The sequence below is a fragment of the Zootoca vivipara genome, chromosome 13 (assembly GCF_965207765.1).
Source record: "Zootoca vivipara chromosome 13, rZooViv2.hap1.1, whole genome shotgun sequence".
NCBI lineage: Eukaryota > Metazoa > Chordata > Lepidosauria > Squamata > Lacertidae > Zootoca > Zootoca vivipara.
This window is the reverse complement of record NC_142596.1, coordinates 35,344,771-35,369,747: the sequence shown is the minus strand read 5'-3', so window position 1 is coordinate 35,369,747 and position 24,977 is coordinate 35,344,771. Positions and strand designations below refer to the sequence as shown.

Here is a 24,977-nt window from a genome sequence, read left to right as displayed (position 1 = left end):
CATAGGGCTGGGCTATAATTCAGTGAATCTGCAAACTACCAAACTTCGATAGAGATATCCTTGTTGAGATAAGAGAAGGAAGCTTACAAAAAGTAATACAATTTAATAAGCTTCCACTCACATCACTGGGGGGGGGGGGGAGAGAGAAAAACAGCTTTGGTATTTTCTGCCTCATCCCCCTTTACAGGATAACACACCAGAGCAGAAGAGCTTCAAGTAAAAAGCTCCCTTGGGAGTTGCAGTTCAAAACATCTGGAATGCACCAGGTTGGCAAAAGCTGATCCAAAGCTTTGGGGGACTGATTCACTAATTAATGGAATGGTTGCTTACTAACTGTTTAAAAAAAAGTGGGCGAAAGCAGGCAGAGATTTGCATGCAATTTAGAAAGAATGATCATAATTTAAACAGAAATACAATTGACCTTGCTATATTAAGTCCTGTCAGGAAGAAAAGGCAGGGTATAAATAAATACATGATGATGATGATTAGGAAAGTCTGCAACCCGATGATCAATGTTCCTGCGCTTTCTCCTGTCCCACTCAGATGCTGCTAACTGCTGATGGGAATCTTATTTTTTTCAATTAATTCTTATTCATATTTAACAAGGATGCAAAAATACAAACGAAATGGAAGAAAACACAAAATATCACTCTAATTAAAAATGAGTTTCTGGCAGTGCAATAAAACCAAAGATATTACTGAAGTATATGAGGTGAGGGGCATGATTCAGTTCCATACATCAACACAACCTCTCTGAATATGATTTATAACATACCTGCTAGTCCAGCACCCTGTTCTCACAAGGGTCACCCAGGGAACTTTCAAGCAGGACCCAAGCACAGGAGCCCTCTAGCCTCCCTGTGGCTCCCAGCAACTGGAATCCAGAAGCATGGCTGCTTCCAGCCATTGAGGTAGAACATAGCCAATCACAGCCTTATCTTCCAAGAATTTGTCCGATTCTCTTTTAACGTTATCCAAGTTGGTGAATGACTGACCTACGTTTCGTCACCCAGAACATTGATAGACATCTTCAAAGCCCCTCCTGCTTTCCTTTCTGATGGTTCTATATCTCCAAACCAAACTTGGGCTGGACCCGCCCATGTTCACCCAACCAATGCAACATTACTGACCTAATTTTTAAGTTGTTCTGTGTTGGAAGTATCAGGGTGCAACTCAGCTTGCACCGTGGGCCGATGCATCTACATGAGAAAGGGTAGAGAGAGGAACCTCCAAGCTTCCTAGACTGTCCTCATGTTGACCTGCTGATCTTCCTTCAGTGTTAGATTGATACTCCTAGGGTTGCTGACCTCACTTTCCTCCTCGCCTTCCTCCTCTTTCTCTATGCCTCCCTTGTGAAATCAGAGACAAACTTGGAGCTCTCGTCTCTTGAGATGCAAGAGCAAGCATGGCTCATTGCATCTCCCCCTTAGCCATATAGATTTACAGATCTTTCCTATTAAACATGTATTTGCAATAATTAATATTAGCTTTCTTATATTCCTAAACCCAGAGTCTCAGTGTGATTGTACCCAAGGTCAAGTCTGCTCCACCAACAGGGATTCTGTATTCAGTTCAGGCTGCATCCACATAGCAGTTTATTCCTCAAGATTTCTGTTGATTTCCACACTATATTCGAGCTTTTACAAAACAAAAGCCACTTCTGGAAAGCTAATGGAATATAGTTCATGTTAAGGCTCGTTTCCATGTTATTTGATTCCACAATAAATCCACGTATAGCACCCCTGACCAGGAATATCATGGGAGCAAAGTGACAAAATTTGGGGCAATATATCAGCGTACAGTTCTTTCCCGCTGTTTTCATGGGGTGGGGATCGTGGGGGAACAGAAGAAGGCATGTGCAGAAAGTGTGTGTTGGTATCTGCGCAGAAAGCATCAGTGTTGTCCAATGATATTCATTGTTGTGTCACACCATGCCCACTGGTGTGAATGAAGTTTGGCACAACATGCCACTATATCGGTCAAAAGGCTGCTGCAGTGTGAAAGAAGCATTAGGAAATGGGGCAGAAGCAGAAGCATTATAATTGGCAAAACTAGGGCAATTTCCCCCACATCCAAATGCAGGCTCAGCTTCTGCAGTGAATTTCGCTCTTTCCTTCTCAAACCACCCTAAGCTCTTGGTATGGGCTAGGTTCCAGATTGAAATAAATGTATATCCCCATCCTCACCATGACGCCATAGCTGAGTTCACTTTGAATAGAACTGAGCTGAAAGAAGCAATGACAGGTAATGGCAGAAATCAGAGCCCTGAAGTTCCAAAAGCCCTGGAGGGCAAGTAACTTGCCTCTTCTAATGGAGACTGCAAACCCAAAGCATGGCTGCTTCTTTTGCCCAGGAAATGATACTATTGTACCTTATACAGTGGTACCTCGGGTTACAGGCGCTTCAGGTTACAGGCGCTTCAGGTTACAGACTCCGCTAACCCGGAGGTAGTACCTCGGGTTAAGAACTTTGCTTCAGGGTGAGAACAGAAATGGTGCGGTGGTGGCGAGGCGGCAGCGGAAGGCCCCATTAGCTAAAGTGGTACCTCAGGCTAAGAACAGTTTCAGGTTAAGAACGGACCTCCAGAACGAATTAAGTTGTTAACCCGAGGTACCACTGTGGATGTGTGCATGATCATCCTTGCTCAGAACTCTTGCACAACAGCTGACACTGGGGGAAAGGAGACAATGGACTCCTAGAATTAGCATCGGTTTCCCTTCGAGAAAATGCAACTTTGGGCTGTATTTGCCCGGCTCTGTGGTCTGTGTTGTAACTTAGTGTGCTGATCTTTTATGTTTCTGGATTTTATGCTGGGTTGGGTTTTGTTTTAAGATTTATTGCATTCTTCTTAGAACCTGATTTTGCACAACACCTGGAGAACTTGTTTTATGACATGTCAAACAAATAGAGAGAACAAACAGTCCTGAAAGGGCACCAGGAGCCGCCTGGACTAGAGCAAAGAGCTTCCAGCTGTGAGCAGAGCTGCCCACAAAGTGAGACACCAGGGCTCTGGGTTGGGGCATCTTCAAGGAAATAGGTTTCCCAGGCCCTGACTCCGCCTCCCCAGACTGGCCATCTCACCAATAAAGACTTCCTGTTCAGAATGGTTACAGGTAGGTAGCCGTGTTGGTCTGACGCAGTCGAAACAAAATTAAAAAAAAATCCTTCCAGCAGCACCTTAGAGGCCAACTAAGTTTGTCATTAGTATGAGCTTTCATGTGCATGCACACTTCTTCAGAATGGGACTTTTAATTCTTATTCCTTTGGTTGGCTTCTGCTTGATGATTGCCTACAGTTGAATTCCCATCATCCCTGAGGATAGGCCATGCAGGCTGGGACTCCTGCAATTTGGAGTCCAATAACACCTACAAGGTCACAGGTTCCCCAAGCTTGGCCAAGACGGATCTTTGTTCTGATCCAGAACGCAAGACCTCTTCTTACATTCAGTCCACTTAGTGTGCTTTACAAGCACAATTAAGGCTTTGAAAAGCCAATACAATATTGTAAGTCGCTTTGAGCGGCTTTGTTAATAAAGCAACTGTGTTTAATAAATACTAAACTAATAATAACAATACACACTTATCGGGGGATAGATCCCCTTGAACTCAATGGCCTGTAGTATAGTAACATTGTGTGGCAAATTGCTTTTGGAATTCCTCGTTTCTCTACAATAGCATCAGCCCGATGCAGATCGCACATGTATTAAATACTCCAGGTTTCCACGCTCTTAGAAAATGGTACCTTTCATTTATTTTAGTGTGGAAGATGTTGTTCCTCTGGCAGAAAGCGTGGATGGATGCTCTAATTTCCTGTGACTGCACACACCAAAAAGTGACTGGCAACAGCTAATGCTTATCTTTAAGAGACCAGCTGATAACCAGAAGCCAGGCTTCCAACCAGATCTTTCTAAATAGTTACATTTCTAGGGAATAGAATTTGAGTTTAAAAATAGCTGCTTCCTGGTTTACAAACCACAAGAACAACATTCACACATTTTGTATTGTGTGTGTGTGTTTAATGAAACTGGGCTAGGTAGGTACAGAAGAGTGGTCCCTACTTCTGCAGGCATTCATATACCAATGGTGCCAGGGTGAGGGAACTTCACGTCTGCAAGTCAAATGCAGCCCCCAGTCTCTCTATCTGGCTCTTGGGATTCTCCCTGGAGCACTGTGTCCAGTTCTGGGCACCACAGTTCAAGAAGGATACTGACAAGCTGGAACGTGTCCAGAGGAGGGCAACCAAAATGGTCAAAGGCCTGGAAACGATGCCTTATATGAGGAATGGCTTAGGGAGCTGGGTATGTTGATTATTATTGCCTCATAAGAAAAGGTTTTAAATAGAGGGTGATTTTTTTTTAAAAAAAATCTTTATTTAATACCAAATATAAAATACAAATCAACATAAATCAAATCAACATAAATCAACAAAATCAACACAACACAACGCAAATACAAAATTATACAAAATTAAACAAACTTATCAAGAAAAAAGAAAACAGAAAAAAATCATAAACATAAAACAAAATAAACTTCCCAGCATTCCATATCAGTTCCCTATTTACAAATAAATTCAACTATGCTTTCCTCTTATGAAACTAATTTCTTATCTCATGTCTCAATTTTTCCTATATACATAATAAATCCAACAAACTTGTACAAACTTAATCGAAGCAGATCACCCATCTGGAATCTATACCTCCATTACAAAGATAATCTTTTACGTATTTCCATTCCTTTTCCCATTTTTGCTTAGGGACTTTTCTAACTATTGCTGTTAATCTCACTATTTAACCTAGCGAGATTAAATAGAGGGTGAATTGAATGAGTGGAGGGAGGGGGGCTGGAGGAGAGGCAGAAAGAAGAGCTAATTTGTCCATGGCTAGGGGGTGCAATCTGGACAGTTCTGCCAGGGGCGCAAGATCAGCTAGCTACGGCTCTGCCCCTGTGCCATGAAGGAGCTGGGTCAGGCAGAGCAGAGAGGTAGACTCTGAGGCACCTAGATCTGGGCACCTGTTCAGTGAAATCTTTGGGGCTGAGGCATCTGTGTTGCCCTGTATCCTCTTCCACTTCAGATGGGGCTGGTGCCAGACTTGGGGGGGTTCCGGTACAGTGCTGAAACCACCACTCCCCCGGGTGGGGGTAGAGATCCCCCTTGACTACAGAACTATGAAAACAATAAAACTCCAATTCAAAAGCCGCAGCACTGCTAAAATGAATCATGAGGGTGGGTGGGCAGTGGGGTGGTAAACGGCAGGGTGACCCTAATGCCCGCCCTGGGTAACTGCTGGTGTTGGGCCTGACTTCAGAGCCATGTTGGGTATCTGGCAATTGCAACTAAATACCCCAAATGGGTCGCCAAATCCCAGACACCTCCCCTGCCCCTTAACCCGGGGTGAAAAATCTCATCCTACCTAAATTCACCAGCAACTTTGCTGTAGTAGAGTATTATGATAAGGGATGAAGCCATTGGTAATGGAGGTCAACAACTGTTCTTTATGCTATTGAGAAATTGCAGAATAATGTATGCAAAACAAGAGGGATCTCTTCTTGTGCTGAATTTGCATAATTGATACCAGTTGAAGATTCTCCTGCCCCCCCCCCCTTTTAAAAAGCATATACGCACAGCCACGCAAGCAGGTCATTGTTGTGAAATGGGTACTCTTGGAAAGACTGCAGGACATCCCAGAGTGCGCCTTGAGTTCAAATAGCGCAGTGGCCTATGACCTTTGGCTCTCTTTGTGTTCTTTGCGGTCACTTGCTGATCAGAAGGTCGGCGGTTCGAATACCTGCGACGGGGTGAGCTCCCGTTGCTCGGTCCCAGCTCCTGTCAACCTAGCAGTTCGAAAGCACGTCAAAGTGCAAGTAGATAAATAGGTACCGCTCCAAGCGGGAAGGTAAACGGCGTTTCCGTGTCTTGCTCTGGTTCGCCAGAAGCGGCTTTGTCATGGCTAGCCACGTGACCTGGAAGCCGTATGCCGGCTCCCTCAGCCAATAATGCGAGATGAGCGCCGCAACCCCAGAGTCGGTCACGACTGGACCTAATGGTTAGGGGTCCCTTTACCTTTACCTTTAACCACAGTCTATAAACGGGTGCGGCATAATGTCTCGACTTGCAGAAGAGCCAAAGAAGCCAGCACTATGCCAACCTAGAGGTGTATAAAATGGGTGTGGACAGAGGGACGGTTTCATTCCTCGCTCATAATACTGGAACCCACCGGGGTTATCCAAAGAAGCTGAAGATTTAGCACAGACAAAAGGATGGACTTCACAACACAATGCACAATTAAAATCATAACTTTGCTCCCACTAGATGTAGACTAGGGATGACTACTAACTTGGATGGCTTTAGAAGAGGATCAGATAAAATTTATTCAGGATCATGACTACTAGCCATGAAAACGATGTTCTCTTTCCACAATTAGAGGCAGCATCCCTCTGGATGCCAGTTGCTGCAAATCACAAGAGGGGAAAGTGCTGTTGCAACCAGGTTCTGCTGATCGGCTTCCCACTGAGGCTTCTGGTTGACCACTGATGAGAACATGATGATGGACAAGGTGGGCCTTTGGCCAGATCCAGAAGCCAGGGTCTTCTTAGGTTCATAACTTTGCCAGCATCAAAGTAGGAAGGGGTGAAGCAGAAGGCGCCAGGCTCAATCCCCACTATCTCCAGTTGCAAAGGCAGTCAACTGGTGATGGAAAAGAGCTAAGCCTGAGAATTTGGAGAGGCTGCCAGCTTGCACAGACAACACATGGCTGGACGGACAAAGTCTAAGAACGAGAGCTCCTTTTAGTAAACAGCGAGGCTATAAAAACCCACTTCTCTTAACCAACATCAATATAATCAATGATGGAACTTGCAATAGGCCAAGACGTTAGGCTATTTATTTTACTGATTGCAACTTATATTCCACCAAGGAGCTCAAGGTGGTATACATGGTTGTTCCCCCGCCATTTTCATTTAATCCCCCTAACAGTCCTGTGAGGTAAATTAAGCTGAGAGGCAGTGACTGATCCATTGTCACCCGGTGAGTTTCATGGCTGGGTGGGGATTTGAACCATGGTCTCCCTGGTGCTAGCCCAACCCTCTAACGACTACAACAACAACAACACTGATCACAGAGGAAAAATAGATAAATGGTGCTTCTGACCATTGCTATTTTGGGGTGAGATGCAATCACATTCCGGGAAATGTGGAATTCAAGCTGATTTGCTGCTCTTGCACAACAAACTGCCCTTCCCCACCCCACCCCATGCACGCAACTGGTCATTTTGCAATAAGGAAAGTGGTAGGGAAATTGTGGGAAATTGTGGGATAACACTTGCTTGATGCAACACTGTGCAAACAAATCAAAATAAAGACTTGGTAAATAGCTGACATCACCCCGAAAACTTTATGCAAACCAATAAGGAGGAATGCTTAACCAAAAAGGTTGTCTGGAAGCGACCAAATGATACAACATACAGCTAATATATACGGATCCCAGCATTTCTGGGAATTCACCTCTTTCTTTGGAACCAGAAAGCAGTCGACAGCCATTTATCACACAGAGAAAACAGTGGAAGAGAAGTCCAATCCAAGATTCTGGCAGCTCCAAGAAATGGGGAGAAGAGCCCTGGAGCTTTGCTACTGTGCTAAAACAACACACAAAATCTTGCAGCACCTTGCAACCCCCGCCACGTGATGGAGGCAGGAGAGCAAAGAATTCTGGGAGGCAGGCACAGTCCCCTTCATCTTTTTCGGATTGGCCAAACAGCATCAGGCATTGAACGTATTTGGAAAGAAAAACTCTACACAACTGCCTACCTACCTACCTCCCGGTTGAGTTCAAATAACCAAAGGAAGAAAACAATAATAATGCATCATGGAATTGAAGTAGAGAAGGAACTGCGGACCCCAGGACTAGGGACGGGCCCCATTTGTGTCCTCAGAACCTATCAAATCTACGCTTCAGGTAAAACCAATTTGATACGGTTACTGAGGACCTGAATGAGTTGGGTTATGACCCTCATCATGTGATGGAGGCAGATTTTATTATGGCATAACATTTTGGGGAGTGCAGTCCACATTGCGAGAGGCAATTGGATGGCGGATTCTAGTTTACGGAAGCTTAGGCTATATTGTCCTTAAGGTACCACAAGGTACTTTCTTGGTTTTGCTCCCTCAAAGGAGCAAAACCCTTCTCAACTGTATTATTATTATCATTTATGTTAGGGGACCTTCCTACAGGGAACTCCCCCTATTCTGTTGACCAGTTCTTTGCCCAGTGAGAGCCAAAGCAGTGGGTCAGGTGGGGGGAATGAGGAAGTTAGCGGTATGGAGGAGGCAAGGCTCAGTGATGTTGGAGAGCCTTTGCGCCACCATGACCAAGAGGTGGAGGGGAACAGGCAGCCCCGTCCAGCGCCCAAATTAAGGTGCACCACCAAATGTAAGCTCGGGAGGAGGAGTTTCGGGGTGCCCAAGCTCTTATGCTGGTCACGAAACAGGAAACGTCCACTCCCGGATTCTGCGAGTGACTAGGAGGTAATGTTTTCTGCTATCTCTGCACTGTAAATACTATGTACAATAAAACCATTAAAGACAAGCACGGACTTGGGCGTCTTTACTCAAGAGTAGCCGCAACAACACCATTACAATTTATTTGCAAAATTTTCTATACCGCCAACATTTTAAAAAATGGATCACAGTGGTGAACAGCAGAAGATCAACAATAAAATGACACTAATAAAAGATATGCAAAATGCACCACAAGTTCATACAAAGCTGGATCACTCCTCAGAGAGAGCCTGGGTGAACAGATGAGTTTTAAGCAGGCACTTAAATGCCACTACTTTAGTGCCTGCCTGCTGTCAATCAGGAGCACATTCCAAAGGGCAGGGGCCACCACACAAAAGGCCCTGGTCTTAGTGGACATAAGACAAACAAACAGCACCGCTAGATGGCTCTGTCTGACACCATGCTGTGCTCCAAGCCGTCATAAATGGGTTGAAAATATGGGAAGTGGGTGTGGGGGGTCCCCAGATCTTACCCTTCCACCAGATCCAAGCTAAACCTGTCCATGCAGACAAGAACCAGAAGAAAAACTGCAGGACAGGATTGCATCTTATCAGCCTGGTCATCACCAGCAGCACCACTGGAGCTGCCGCTGCCCTTTTGGTCACCAGAAAAATGAATCTTGGGCTTTGCCCCCCCCCAAACTTTCTTCCTTGAGAGATCCACAGTCTTTTCTCCCAGACCCGCCTGCGAAGGAATGTTGTTGTGGTTGCAGAGAATTCTGGGGCATGTTTGAGGATGCACACCAAGTTCATGGAGGGCAACCTTCAGCAACCAGGGACCCTCCAGAGGTTTTGGACTACAACTCCCATCAAGCCCCAGCCAGTGCATGTTGGGAGTTGTAGTCCAAAATATCTGGAGGGCAACTGGTTGCTGGAGGCCAATGTAGGGTTCTGGGCAGGCCTCCCGGCCTCATCATTTCCCCACTGAAAACCCAGGACATATCCAATGCCCCTTTGTGCATTGCAGAAGGCTGAGCATGATGGACAAACTACCTTCCAGAGCTATTTCCCAGGAAATGGTTAGAAAGCCATTGCAATAAAGCACTGGTTTGGGGGGAGAGTGGGGGTGCAGCCCAGCAGAACAGAGCATCTTCTTTCCCTGCAATGGTCCCAGGTTCAGTCCTCGGCACCTCCAGGTATGGCTGGGAGGAGAGTCCCTTGTCTGAAATTCTGGACGTACTGAGCCAAGTAGACCAGCAGTTTGACTCTGTGTGTATCTATGGCACCTTCCTATGAACAAACAAACGCTCCACAATAAAGGCAGAGAGTAACCAAGGGGGGTGTTTTACATCTCAAATTAGCATCACCTCTCCTTACAGGCCCTTCTGCATATTCAGAGAGGGAGAGGGATCTGGTGAAAAGGATGCTACAGAACCAAAATCTCCATCCATCCAACAACACACTGGCCACTCCCTGTCTGCTTCAGCAATGACCCCAAACAGGTGGGATTGGAATGGGCAGAACACAACAGGGAGGCTTCTCAAGAGCCCATTGAGAAAAAGAAAGCCTTGGTTCCCGCCCCACCACCCACATTGCATTGCCATCTCGGGGGGGGGCGGGGGGGGGGAGGAAGAAGGTGCATGCCAGACAAAGCCATGTGCATGAAATGCATGCATGTGTACTGGTGCACGCGCAGGGAAATGCTGGTTAGGGGGCTTACCTTCTGCAGATCCCCGAGCTGTGTGTGTGTGTGTGTGTGTGTGTGTGTGTGTGTGTGTGTGTGTGTGTGTGAGAGAGAGAGAGAGAGAGAGAGAGAGAGAGAGAGAGAGAGAGAGCGCAAATGAGAAGGGGGTTGTCGTTGTTGTCCTGCATTACAGACGCTCAATATAGTATGTAGAGGCGGGAGGGAAGGGGGTGTTTTCCAAGCAGTGCAGACTATACAAGCTGAGCCCCTCCTTAAAAGAGCCCCAGCCCCATATTAAGCTAGGGGTGTGTAGTGTGCTTTCTCCGGAGAGATCCAACCTCTTCCCCATACATGCACACGCACACACTTTTGCACTTAAATAGCGAGTGTGCGGTGGTGCTGGTGGGGTGTTCACAAAGTACATGCTGACCTTGCGCTAGAAGAATCACCACCTCCCCACACCCGCACCTTGCCCGCCTGCTCTCGCCATCCCTGCCTGGGTTGCAGCGGGGATGATCCCGGCATCGCCTTTCCTGCCGCTGCAGGTGGAAAGTAGCAATGAGAGGAGGGGCGGCGCACGGGATTGGGGGGGGGACTTCATTGTTCTCAGCGGCGCTTTGTGTTAAAGGCGCCCAAGCGAAACCTCGCCTGGCTGGCGCTCTCCTCTCCCCTCCCTCCCCACCGCGCCCCTCCCCCACTCTAGCACCCGAGTCACCTCTCCCAACCCGAAGGGGGAGGGGGAGATAGACGTCTTCCTCCTCGCGCTTGCTCCTAACCCCCCACCCCAATCATACGCGCCCCCTCCCCAAACTACTCCCCTCCCCTTGCATCTATGCAAGAGGGAGACCCACCCCACTCCAGAGGAACCCAGTTCTCCCCCAACAACAACCCCCCTTTCCATCTCACCTGTCTTGGTCCCCCCCACACGCATGCAACCCCCCAAAACCAAGACCCCTCCACAGTCGCTTCCAAGCGTGGGGGGAGGGGTCTAGAGCTTCGGACTCCCCCCCCCATACATCACATTCACCTTTGCTTTCCCGCGATGCCCCAATCCTGCTTCTTTCCTTTAGATGCAAGCCCACAAATAATCTAGAGCCGAACCCACCTGCCTGGGCGCGGGCTCTTGCCCTCATGTCCTCGGAGACGCGGCGGCTGTGTTGCGGGCTGCCGCTCGCTCGCTCCTCCCTCCGGATCGCGCCGGGCCCAGGGAGAGCGGCGCGATCAAGGCAGGCGCCCGAGGGGGCTCGCCGCCCGCCGCGGACGCCTTACTGCTGCGCCGCAGCCCGTTGTTGCTGCTGCTGCTGTTGGCCACCGCCTGGGGCGAGACGGGAGCGGCTCTGCAGCACGGGCGGCGAACACCGGCGGAGACGGCGGCTGCAGCAGCGACAGCCCGCTACCTTCAGCTGCAGCCCCATGGTCGCCAGCGCCGCTTGCAGCCCGCGGAGCAGGCAGGCATCGTGGCGAGGAAGAAGCAATGCCTTCCACCCAGCCCAGCTGCGCGCTCCTTCCCCGCCTGGATGGATGGATGGATGGTCCGCGAGCCCGCCTTGTGGCTGCTCCCTTTTGTTCTGCGCCTCTCTGTGATGAATGTCTGTGTGTGGATCTTCTCCTCGCCTGCCTGGAGAGCGGGCAGGGTCTCCCCGGCGCTTCCGCGCTTCGCTCTGTGTGTGCAGCCTGCCTGCCTGCCTGCTTGCTCTGCCTGCTTTGGCGAAGCCGCCGCGGCTCCGCCGGGTCCTAAAGCGCCTCGGGTTCCGCCGCTCTTCCTTTCACCCATTTCTGTCTTGTTTTCTAGGTCAAGCCCGAGCTGCTGCGACCGCTTTGAGCGGCTGCCAAAAGGTTCAAAGGAAGAAGCGTCGGGGTTTAAGGATCAGGGTTAATCCAAGGGATTTCTTCCGCACGTTTGCGTCTCACTTGTGAATGCGGCGGGCGCGGGGGGGGGTGGATTAAGAAAAAAGCCTTTTAAAAATACCGGACATGCCGCTTTGATATTTGGGGAACTGAAGTGGATTATGGGTGCAGGAAATTGGGGTGCGGGTAGAATGGGTTGTGACACTTCTCATAGAGGGTCTTATGGAATTTGTGGAGTGGGGAAGGTTTCAGACATATCAGCACAGACGCAAACTGCCCTCTGCTGGATTTGGGAAAATGTGCCTAGGAAAGGGTCGTCCAAAGTTGCTAGTCCTCATGGTTAAAGAGAAAACCTAGGGACCAAACGAGCTGAACTTTCTTTATATCTGAATTCCAGCAGCTGTTAAAGGCTAGTCAATGCCAGCAACATTCCCCCTTCATTTTGACAATCCTACTTCGCGATTGACCTGTGTGTGTTTGTGTTGAATTGATATTTATTTTTCTTGGCTACAGTTGGGAAGGGGGGCGGGCAGACCTTTGTTCTGTTGATATGGAAAATATTCTCCTTAAGCGTTGCCGCATCCACTCTCTTGCCTCTTCCATATACTCTCTTTCTCTCTCCCCCCCTTCTTTAGTACACTTGTTAAATGATGGACCCAGTCATTCCCTCCCCCCTTCTGCTTCTTCTCTTTTTGGACCACAGACGCCCCTGTGCTTGAAAACAGGACCTGAGCCCAAAAGCAGCCTCCCCACTTGTGATTCCCAGCAACTTGGCATTCAGAGGGACTGTTGCTCCCACGGTGGAAGTAGAAGTAGCCATGGACAACCTTTCCCTGCATGAATTTGGATAATCCTCTTTTAAAGCCAGCCAACAGTAGTGCTATATCTGCAGGGCTTAGCTGTCATGGCCAATAGCCTCTGATGCTAACATCACCTGAAAGGTGAGCTCCCGGAAAACTCGTTCGGAAAGGATATTGCCGATCTGGAGAAGGTGAAGAAAAGGGCAACCCAGATGACCAGGGGGCTGGAGCGACTCCCCTACGAACACAGGTTACAATATTTAAAGCCAAATGTTGGAAGAGTCAGGACAGACAAAAGGAAGGACTTCTTCATATAGTAAAATGAAGGAATTTGCTACCCTAAGGCCACACATGAAGCAACCTGGACCCAGCATTCACCATCTGTATATAATTTTATTAAGTTTTCTGTTTTACAATTTAAAATACTCATTTTACATCCTTAGGATATCAATGACTTCCCTCCTTCTCTTTCTGTGGTTACATATCATAAATCCCTGCATATTTTACAAAAACTATACCATTCAGTATTCCATTATTGCACCCATCAAAACTTGAATTTATCTTAATGCTGCCAGTGTTTTCAGCTGTACAAAATTGTTTCCCATATATTCAATAAACGTTTTCCAATCTTCTTTAAACATATGTTCTTCTTGTTCTTATTCTATATGTTAAGTCTGCGAGTTGTGCATAGGCACAACCAGCCTTCATCATCTGAGGTCCTTCTCCTTACACCATCTCCAAGACAGGTGTGAAAGTTGGCAACATGAGAACAGGCCTTCTCAGTGGTGGCTCCCCATTTATGGAATGGTCTCCAATGAGGCATTCCTGGCACCATCACTGCCTACTTTTTGGTGACAGGCAGGCTCTCGACTCGGCCCTTAAGGTTGGAGAGATTTTAGATATTGCACCCTCCTTCAGTGGGTGGGGTTTGTTACGCTGCTTTTGAAGTATGTCAGTTTCTATTTTAGTTGTATACTGGTTTAATTTTTCTATTATATTTTGAGTCACTTTGAGTTTACTTTTGGTTTTAAAAAAGTGTCTAATAAGTGCAATTTAAAAAAAAGATGTGATGATGGTCTTTGGAGGAAGGACTGTGGCTCAGTGGGTAGAGCACTCAATTTTGCATACAGAGGCTCCCCAGTTCAATCCCCAGTCAGAGAGATCCCTGCCTAAAATCCCAGACAGCTGCTGCCAGTCAGTGTAGACAATACTGAGTTAGATGGACCAATGGTCAGACTCAATATAAGGAAGCTTCCTAAATTCCACCAATCTGAATGATTTTTTAAAAAGGCAGCATGCAGATTCCTGGAGAATCAGGCCATCCATGGCTACAAGGCTCTACCCTGACTTTTGACACCTGAATTTTTTAAGGACCCATGCTATTTTTTGCATTGTGAATCATTTTAATTTATTTTAATCTTGTGTTATATATATCGATGCAACCAGCCCTAGGACCTTATGGTAAAGGGCGGGTAATAGATGATGACGATTAACCACAAGCTGCCTCTAGGATGAGAAACATGATACCGGTACCTCTGAATATCACTCTGGGGCTCATGAGCAGGAGAGAGGGCTATTCCAGACTGGAACATCGCAATGTGCTGTACATGGGACAACTCAGAAATTTCAGCTGGTCCAAAATACAGTAGCCAGATTACTGGCTGGGGTTTTGTTTAGATCTCACAGAAACCTGCACTGGTAGCTGATGCATTTCTGGACCCAATTCAAGGTGCTCACATTAGTGTTCCAAAGCCCTAACCAAAGCTCATTTGGTAGAACAAGAGACTTAATCTCAGAGTTGTGGGAATCGAAAGTTCTTGCATTGCCGGGAGTTGGGATAGAGGACGGTAGGGGTCACTTCCAATTCTAGAATTCTATGAGTCTATGAGCAACCTAGGTCCTCAATCCCTGAAAAATTGCCCTCCTTGGGTGCCAAGATTGGCAGAGGGGGGGGGGCTCTGGGTGGTTCTTCTACCATCAGAAGTTCAAGTTCAAGGGTGCTTGGCCTGGGAGAGGGCATCCTCTGTGGCAGACTCTAAGCTGTGGAATTCCACAGTCTGGCATCTTCATTATACAGCTTTCAGGAAATGCGGGAGACACACCTCTTTCCCCTGGGTTTTGACATCTGTGGTGTATAATTTTAGGACCCACCTTATTGTAAGTGGTGTTCAACTGTGTTTGTGTTGTTGTTGTTTAGTCATTTAGTCATGTCCGACTCTTCGTGACCCCATGGACCATTTGTGTTTTAATTGTTGTAAAAACCAGCCCTGCAACCTTAAGGGCGAAGGGCCAGTAAACAACAAGATTAGATAGATAGATAGATAGATAGATAGATAGATAGATAGATAGATAGATAGATAGATAGATAGATGATAGATCTCATCTTCTGCTTGTGGGTTTCTGCCTATAGGCATCTAATTGGCCAGAATGCTGGACAAGAGAGTCCTTTGGACTCAGCAGAGATCTCCTTATGTTCCACTGAGGGGGAGGGGACAAATTTGCTCAAGAGATTACGAGTAAATAAATGCAGAATGCAATCCAGCTCCATTTTAAATCAATTGGAGTATTAACTCCTGACTTCATGGTAAGGTGGTTTAAATCTAGATTAAAAACCTATTAAAAGACCATTTAAAAACTATCTGCTCATCATCATCCACCCCCACAGAATTCTTTCCGGAATAGAAAAACCTTGCATCGCTTGACAAAGGCATACACTGTCCTATACACACAAACACACACACACACACTCCGCCACCCCCTCCTCTTTTGTGGGTTTCTTTAGCTCTCTTTCAAGCAGCTGGAATGCAGCCAAAAGGCTCTTAAAGAGACAGGAGCTCTCAAACACTGGGCTGGGCTTTTGGGGGGCACCCAGCGAACGTATGTATGTTTGTAACACTCCAAAAGTCGGAAATCTGTTCTCTTTTAGCGGCGATACGGGGAAGTTTCAGGCTTGTGGGATCTGCTTTGTTTTTTTGCGAGGATCCTGAGTTCCACCAATTAAACAGAGGCTGGGTTAGGGAACACAGTCAAGAGCAAATGATGGCTCAGAGACAGAGCAAGTTACCTATGGAAACTGTCTTATACTCTCCACCCCACCATTGGAATGCAGCCCCCAGAAGGTTCACCAAGTCAGAATCTGGCCCTGGGGTTAAATAGGTTTCCCCCATGTCTGCACCAAGCCATGGTTTATTTAAGTTTTATTTAAACCATGGTTTATAGTGACACGTGAACTCAGGCTGCAGGCTGTCCTTTGATTCCTTTCTCTACAGTGAGATGACAACCTCCTTAGCCAGGGAGTGTCCTCCTGCATACATGCTATCGTTTAAAACATGTTACTTCCCCCCCCCACACAAAATCATGGGAACTATGGTTTCTGACACCCTTAACAAACTACAATCCCCAGGATTCCTTGGGGGAAGAAATCATTTGCTAGAAATGTATTGTGTTTATGCAGCCTGTGGAGGTGGAAGAAGAATCTCCCTTTCAGGTATTTTCTGGTACAGTAATTGTGGGCTGTTTTTGAAATTTCCCCAAAAAACAGAGGTGCTCGGGCTCAGCCACTACCCAGTGATGTCTCCTGCTTTACTTAAGAATCCATTGAGCCATCTCCTTTCCAAACATCTATTCTCACAACTGTACACCCCAGCTTCCCTTATTTATTGATTTAAAGGGAGAAGAGAGGTCGACGGAAGTGCGGCACTGTACAAAGATCAGGTATGGAAGCTCCCTGTCCTAAAGGGGTGACCATCTAAAATGGACCTTAACAAAGAATTGCAAACCGTATCTGTGGTGCTTTTTAAAATTGTGTGTGTGTGTGTGTGTGTGTGTGTGTGTGTGTGTAGAGGAGGATTTCCATCTGGACCACAGGGTATGGGGAACTTTAACTCCTTCTCTCCCCCCCCCCCACAGATACCCCACAAATCACCTGCTTTAAGCTGCCTTTAGCTAGTGGACGATAGTGATGAATTTAGAACTTTTCAAGGGGCTGGTAGCTTCTTTGGGGGGAAGTTACCCTTACATACCACAATGACTGTGTTTATTTATATATATATATAAAATCATAACAGGCAGGAGGGCAACAAAAATTGACCTCCCCATCAAAACCTTCTGCTTTCTTTAAAAATAAAATAAAAACAACAACCAACAACAACAACCACCGTTGTAATGATGTGATTAGCACCAGTGTAGTGCAGTGGTTGAGTGTCAGACGAGGACCTAGGAGACCAGGGTTCAAATCCCACACTCAGTCACAAAGCTCATTTGGGTGGTCATGGGCCAGTCTGTCAGCCTAACCTACCTACTTGCCTACCTACCTCAGAGGGTTGTTGTGAAGATAAGAATGGGGGGGGGGAGAGAGAACCATACACACAATCTTGAGCTTCTTGTAATAAAGAAAATGGAAAAAATAATAAATGTCTAGTTTGGCCCTTTGTTGTTGTTGTTTAGTCGTTTAGTCGTGTCCGACTCTTCGTGACCCCATGGACCATAGCACGCCAGGCACTCCTGTCTTGCACCGCCTCCCACAGTTTGGTCAGACTCATGTTTGTAGCTTTGAGAACACTGTCCAACCATCTCGTCCTCTGTCGTCCCCTTCTCCTAGTGCCCTCAATCTTTCCCAACATCAGGGTCTTTTCCAGGGAGTCTTCTCTTCTCATGATGTGGCCAAAGTATTGGAGCCTCAGCTTCACAATCTGTCCTTCCAGTGAGCACTCAGGGCTGATTTCCTTCAGAATTCATGGGACTCTCAAGAGTCTCCTCCAGCACCACAATTCAAAAGCATCAATTCTTCGGTGATCAGCCTTCTTTATGGTCCAGCTCTCACTTCCATACATCACTACTGGGAAAACCATAGCTTTGACTATACGGACCTTTGTAGGCAAGTTTGGCCCTTATAATTATTTAATTTATGTAACAAAATTTATCTACCACTTGATTGTAAGGAAACTTCTAAGCGGTTTATTTAAAAACAAACAAACCAACAACTATACTGTAACACTAAAGCCCTAAACGGCCTCGGCCCAGTATACCTGAAGGAGCATCTCCACTCCCATCGTCCTGCCCAGACACTGAGGTCCAGGTCCAAGGGCCTTCTGGAAATTCCCTCCCTGTGAGAATCGAAGCTACAGGGAACTAGGCAGAGGGCCTTCTTGGTAGTGGCGCCCGCCCTGCGGAACACCCTCCCACCAGATGTCCAGGAAATAAACAACTACCTGACTTTTGGACGGCATCTGAAGGCAGCCCTGTTTAGGGAAGTTCTTAATGTTTAATGTTTTATTGTGTTTTTAATGTTCTGTTGGAAGCCATCCAGAGTGGCTGGGGGAACCCAGCCAGATGGGTGCGGTATAAATAATTTATTATTATTATTATTATTATTATTATTATTATTATTATTATTAACATTCTTGATAGAAACCGATTAAAAATGGTATTTAAAAACATTCAAAACCCAAGCCTGCCTGGAAATGCCAAGGATTTGATCTGGGGCCTTCTGCACGCAAAGCATGTGCTCTACTACCAACCTGACCTTCGCTTAAGACTGGGAAAAATCGGAAACTGAAATTGACAGATTCTCTCATCTCTAATCACAGGGAAGTCTCACGGAAACCATGGATGCCACTGATTTCAAGGAGACTTTGTAGCTAGGGTCAGTCTCTGGAATTGAATTTGAATTTCTTCCCAGAATTCTCCTCTGCAAATATTGATGTTGAATTTTCTCTGGGTAGACTCTGAACACAACTTTTGCCAAAAGTCTGCAATCTCCATTTCGCATCCAGTGATATCTGATCTCACTCTTTCTAAAACTTGACATTTCATTTCAATGTTTTCCATTGGCAGCATTTTTAATCACTGGCCCATTTAGTATTTGCCAACTTTATGATTTTTTCGATGCTTGCCCAAATCAGAGAACTGAGAGATACTGGGAAGAGTGAATCGGCTTGGGATTTTGAAGCTAAAATTTCACGAAGTACAGATTCAACTATTGAATTCAGAATATGAAGGGCAAAGTCATTTGGCAACTTGCAAATGCTTGTGAATACCCACTTCAGCTCTTAGGCCCCCTCCAGATGTCCTTTTCATTGTGCACTCATGATGATTTGCGTTCGTGTTGGTATCAGGGTGGTCACATGTGATCCTGCTTTCCATATTGTTTGTGTCTGCAAAGGTTTTGCTGCTATATTCCTAGTCAGTGCAGATCCTGTAACTTCCTGCTGAAATCCCAGAACATTTTATAGCACAGAGTTTCTGGTATCTTTGTGTCCTGCTTTTGCTGAGCTATAACACCCCATCCTCAGGACAGCACTAACATGGTAGCAAGGAGGCGGCAATGAGGCATCTCATCTCACGCAGAAGGCAGCCACTACTAATGCTAATTATTCTGTCAAGGAGGAACCCACAATAAAACACCAATCCAGAGGAAGAGCCTTTAGACAAGCAATCCTTGGGCAGTTCAGACGTTCCTGCCTCACTCCCAGCAGGGAGGGGTGGCAGGGAGAGAGGGACAGAAGGAGTCAGTTAACAGTCATTCCCATTCAATGAGTATTGTGGTTGGCTTGGTCATGAGGTTTGCACATGTTATGGGAATGTAAGATAGGGAATGCTCAGGACTTACTCAAATAACAGGACTGGTGCAGAGAGACAGATGGAGGAAGAGAAGCAATTCCATAACGATGACAACAACAATTTTATTATTTATACCCTGCCTATCTGACTGAGTTGCCCCAGCCACTCTGGGCAGCTTCTAACATATGTAAAAACATTATAAAACATTAAACATTTTTTTTAAAAAAAACCTTCCCTTTACAGGGCTGCCTTCAGATGTCTTGTACTGTAAAGGCTGTATAGTTACTTATCTCCTTGGCTCAGGGGGGTCACATAACTCCGTACCCTCCAACATTTCTCCAATGAAAATAGGAACGCCCTAAGGAAAAGTAGGACATTCCGGGATCAAATCAGAAACTGGGACGGCTTCTGAAAATCCGGGACTGTTCCTGGAAAATAGGGACACTTGGAGGGTCTGCTGTCAGAGGCTTTTCAAGGCTTCCACTGGTGCCATCACCCTGCTTCCTGGTTTTTGTTTTTTAAAACTGGAGATGCCAGGGATTGAACCAGAGACCTTTAGTTTACAAAGCAGGTGCTCTGCCACTGAGCTACGTCCCTTCCCAGAGCACTTTAAAGCACAAGGTACAATATAAGCCTTGTTATTATATAATCATTCTCTTCTCCAAGCTGCCTATGATTCAAACCATTCAAACTCCCTGTCTCCCCTTCCCTGCCCATCTCTCTATTTAAAGCTCTCCTCTTGTCTCTTTTTAGGTCAGGTAGGATGAGTAACGGTAAGGAAGGCTGCTGGAGGTAAAGGTGGTTTCATGATTCAAGCACGTGCACCTGGCACACTCATTTCATCGAAGGATATGCCTGGCACCCAAGTCAGAACAGCTGCCCCTTGGGCTCACAATGGTCTTTCACAGGAACAGAAGAGGCTGTCTTTCAGAGTCAAGCCATCTAGCTCAGACGTGGGGAACCTTTGGCCTTACAGCTGTGGCTGAACTACAACTCTCATCAGCCCGGCAAACAGCCAGGGATAACGGGAGCTGTAGCTCAGCAACACCTGAAGGACCAAAGCTTCCCCACACCTGGCCAACAGCAATATTGTCTGCCTTGGGCAGCTGCTTTCCACACTTTCAGGCAGGAGTGTGACCTGGAGATGTCAGGGATTGAACCTGGGACTTTTGGCCTGCCAGAAAAGAGGTTCTGTGGTCTGTCTGTCAAAAAATAAGCTTCCACTACTCGTGGTTGTGAATTAAGGGCCAAAGCAAATGGAGACATAGGAATCTGCCTTATACAGAGTCAGACTGTCTACACCAGGCATCCCCAAACTACGGCCCTCCAGATGTTTTGGCCTACAACTCCCATGATCCCTAGCTAACAGGACCAGTGGTCGGGGAAGATGGGAATTGTAGTCCAAAACATCTGGAGGGCCGAAGTTTGGGGATGCCTGGTCTACACTGACCAGCAGTAGTTCTCTGGGGTTTTTGAGTTTCCTCAGCTCTTCCCCCTCCCAAAGCTACAATTTACAGAGCGGTTTAATAATCAACCCCTCATTCCCAGGAAACTCTGGGAATTGTAACTCGGTGAGGGGAACAGAGGGGTTTTCTGACAACTCTTGGTACTCTTAACAAACTACAGCTCCCAGGATTCTTTGGGGGAAGCTATGGCCATTTAAAGTGGCATAGGAGTGAGGATGAATTAAGTTCACATATTTTGCAGTTTCCAAAACTATACGAGAACCGAAAGACAGCCATCCTTTGAAATCCACACACCTCCAAATTTAGCAATACCCTTCTCCAGTGCTGTAATGTGTACCAAAATGAATATGCTAGGGTAAATTGCATGTTCAAATGCATATATTCCTGAAAAGGATGTACAAAGATGTGATACTGGTGTACAGTGTAGAGGCCAGCATTCAGTGGTTAGAGTGTCAGACCAGGACCAGGGAGACCAGGGTTCAAATTCCCACTCAGCCATGAAGCTCACTGCCACTCAGGCTAACCTACCTCACAGGGTTGTTGTGGGGATTAAATGGGGAGGGGGAGAACCATGTCTACAACTTTGAGTTCCTTGGAGGAAAAGGTGGGATATAGATGCAATGGGTGGGTGGGTAGGGCATGCATTCGGAAACTAGCCTATTGTAGAAAATCATAGAATTGTAGAGCCCATGAGAGGGTCATCTAGTCCAGGCATAGGCAAACTTGGCCCTCCAGATGTTTGGGGACTACAATTCCCATCACCCCTGACCACTGGCCCTGTTAGCTAGGGATGATGGGAGTTGTAGTCCCAAAACATCTTGAGGGCTGAGTTTGCCTATGGCTGATCTAGTCCAACCCCCTGCAGTGCAATGTTGGGCTCAAACCTACAACATTAATTGCTCTGCCTGCTTTTGCCTCTGGTCCCAGGGAGGTTGCCCAGAAGGGAATGTGGTTAGGATGAAAAAGATCCCCCTTAGGCTGAAAAAGATTCCCCATTCCCATTAAATATGAATTGAAGCAAATTTGAGTCCTTGTTGGCTAGCCAAAATAGCAGGGTGGGATGAGTGGAATTCCCTCTTCCCCACAGCAGCTTCCCAAAGCCAGTTTGCTCCTTCTCCAGTGGGCTACTTTTACACTTGTTCTTTTCCTTTTCTTTACAACGTTGGGAGGTCTGATCATGAATCTCCCACATCCTGTAAAGCTTGGGTCTCTGCGTAGATTCTGAAGAGGTGAATGCCAATAAGAGCCTTTCTGTAACTAAAAACAGTCTCCTTCAACCATCGCTCTGCTAGGAAACTTAGATTTCCCTCTCTCTCTCTCTCTCTCTCTCTCTCTCTCTCTCTCTCTCTCTCTCTCTCTCTCTCTCTCTCTCCTTCCCTAAATCAGCCTCACAATAATGTATCTGACAGCGTGCACCTTCCACGTGCAACAACATGTCTCACTGCTTGTTTCATGGCTTTGGATTATTTTTAGCACTAATAATAGCCACATTCAGAAATTTATGTTACTCAGAACTGCTAAAGGGGTTCACAGCTTTGGAAGATGGAAAATATTTATAGAGCATGTTTTCTTGGCACATGGAAGGTGGGTTTGGTGTGTGTGTTTTAAGAAAAGGGAAAAAATTATGGAATCGAGTAACTTGGTCCAGAGAGCACATCTGATACATTTGAAGTGTCCATAACAGGGGTGAAGAATCATTTTGCAGCCTGAAGACTTCATTCCCTTCTGGGCAGCCTTCTCAGGGCCACATTCCCATTTGGGGTGGGGCCCAAGGCAAAAGTGGGAAGAGCAAGGCATGTAAATATTGTCTTAGTGCCCCAGCCCTGGTCTAAAATGCCACGTTTAACAGCAGAATCCTAGACATGCCTACCCAGAAGCCCAATGGAAATGGAGCTTCTACACCATACACTTAAAGCTTCCTTCAGTCACATCCACACCATACATTTAAAGCATGCTCCTGCCACGTTACCAGTCAGGGCTTCCTCCAAATCATTGTGGGGACTGTCACGCATTAAGGGTGCTGACCTCACAGACCTACACTTCCCAGAAATTTTATCAAGCCACAGTTCCCAGGAATTCCCCTTGGCTGTTAAAGTGGTATAACAGTTTTTGAAATGTATGGTATGGCCGCTGTCTTATGCTGGATGGTGTTAAGATTCCAGAATCCAGGCTTAAACCAAGGAAGAATGTGCCAACAAGCTCCTCCTCACTGGGGAGCTGTCCATGGTACCAATCTTATTTTTAAAAATATATCAGGGACCCATTTTCCTTTGCTGACACAGTAGATCAAACCTATCCTTTCTGAAGGAAATCAGCCCTGAGTGCTCACTGGAAGGACAGATCCTGAAGCTGAGGCTCCAATACTTTGGCCACCTCATGAGAAGAGAAGACTCCCTGGAAAAGACCCTGATGATGGGAAAGATGGAGGGCACAAGGAGAAGGGGACGACAGAGGATGAGATGGTTGGACAGTGTTCTCAAAGCTACCAGCATGAGTCTGACCGAACTGTGGGAGGCAGTGGAAGACAGGAGTGCCTGGCGTTCTCTGGTCCATGGGGTCACGAAGAGTCCGACAAGACTTAACGACTAAACAACAACAAAAACAAAAACAACAAAAGGAAGCATGGATCTTTCTCTTTCTCTCTGATGAGAAGCCTCCCAATGTTGTTGGACCCACTCTTGGTTGGCTCATCATTCTGCAGAAAGACACACACAGCGGTTTGGTTTTGTGTTGGTGCTTCCTGGTGTGGACTACCGGTGACTCCTTGTTACTACTTACAACAATGCATGGTGACATGCATAATTCACTCCTAACACACATTACCTGTTATTATAATCAGCACCAGTATCCATGATTTGGGCAGCCTATGGTGAGAAATGCACACCCCTTCCCTCCCCACCACCACCTCAGAAAATTAGAGCCACCAGTCATTCTTATACCCTACCAGGTTTACTTTCAGGGTATGTAAGAATATCTCGCTCTTAATGGGCACCTTTCTCCAATCTAAAATTGTTGCCACTTATTTGTATGGCCTTAACACTGGGACCCAGTGGCGCTGTGGGTTAAACCACAGAGACTAGGGCTTGCTGATCAGAAGGTCGGCGGTTCGAATCCTTGCAACGGGGTGAGCTCCCGTTGCTCGGTCCCAGCTCCTGCCAACCTAGCAGTTCGAAAGCACATCAAAGTGCAAGTAGATAAATAGGGACCACTCTGGCAGGAAGGTAAACGGCGTTTCCGTGCACTGCTCTGGTTTGCCAGAAGCGGCTTTGTCATGCTGGCCACATGACCCGGAAGCTGTCTGCGGACAAATGCTGGCTCCCTCGGCCTATAGAGCGAGATGAGCGCCGCAACCCCAGAGTCGGACACGACTGGACCTGATGGTCAGGGGCCCCTTTACCTTTAGCTTTTAACACTGTCCTAGAACTCACAGAGGAATGCCTGACTTATACAGCTTCAAACAGCAGAAAGGGTGCTCAGATAGCTGAACACTCATCTGCACAAAGAATTCCTATCCCTAGAAAGCTAGCATGCCAGGGAGATTTTTATGCACGCTTTGCATTCGTATGTACATTTTTGTATGCTTTACAAGTCTGGGGACTCACCTGGTGCCTTCATTATGTATTTTTGGGTGCAGGCAAAAACATTCCTCTCCTCCCAGGCCATATGCTAAGTCAACAATCTCTGGCCTTTAAAACTGTGTGTTGGGGTGTGTGTGTTATTAGTTAGTTTGTTATTATGTTATGTATTTTTGTGTTTCTGTACTGTAAATCGCCCCGTGGTCCTTAGACGAAGGGTAGCATACAAATTTAATAAATACAAAATAAAAATAAAATAAAATGCCTTATATCCCTGCCTGATCACTGAGATCTTGGGGAGAGTCTCTCTTAGTGTTCCCCCATAGTTCAGAAGCATGACTCACAACCCCCAGATGCTGTGGATTCGCTGTTTCTTTGGGAGTCCCTCCCAGCTGAGATGAGACAGGGCCCCTCCCTGCTAAACCTGAGGTTTATGGCAAAGACCTTTCCATTTCAGCAGGCATTTTTAGGAAGTTTTCTGTTTCTGTGATTAATTTTAATTGCTTTTCTCCATTGTATGCTTTTTCACTTTTATGCACCCCACTTAGAAAC

At 46.5% G+C, this 24,977-nt stretch overlaps 1 protein-coding gene across 1 annotated transcript in view; it reads right to left on the bottom strand.

The window, feature by feature from the left end:
* SBK1 (SH3 domain binding kinase 1) overlaps positions 1 to 11,844 on the bottom strand; it is a 35,711-nt gene extending 23,867 nt beyond the window's left edge. Inside the window, exon 1 of the mRNA XM_035131675.3 lies at positions 11,281 to 11,844. The gene's annotated coding sequence lies outside the window, so the exon portion shown is untranslated. The remainder of the gene's footprint in view (positions 1 to 11,280) is intronic.
* Between the last annotated feature and the right edge of the window lie 13,133 nt (positions 11,845 to 24,977).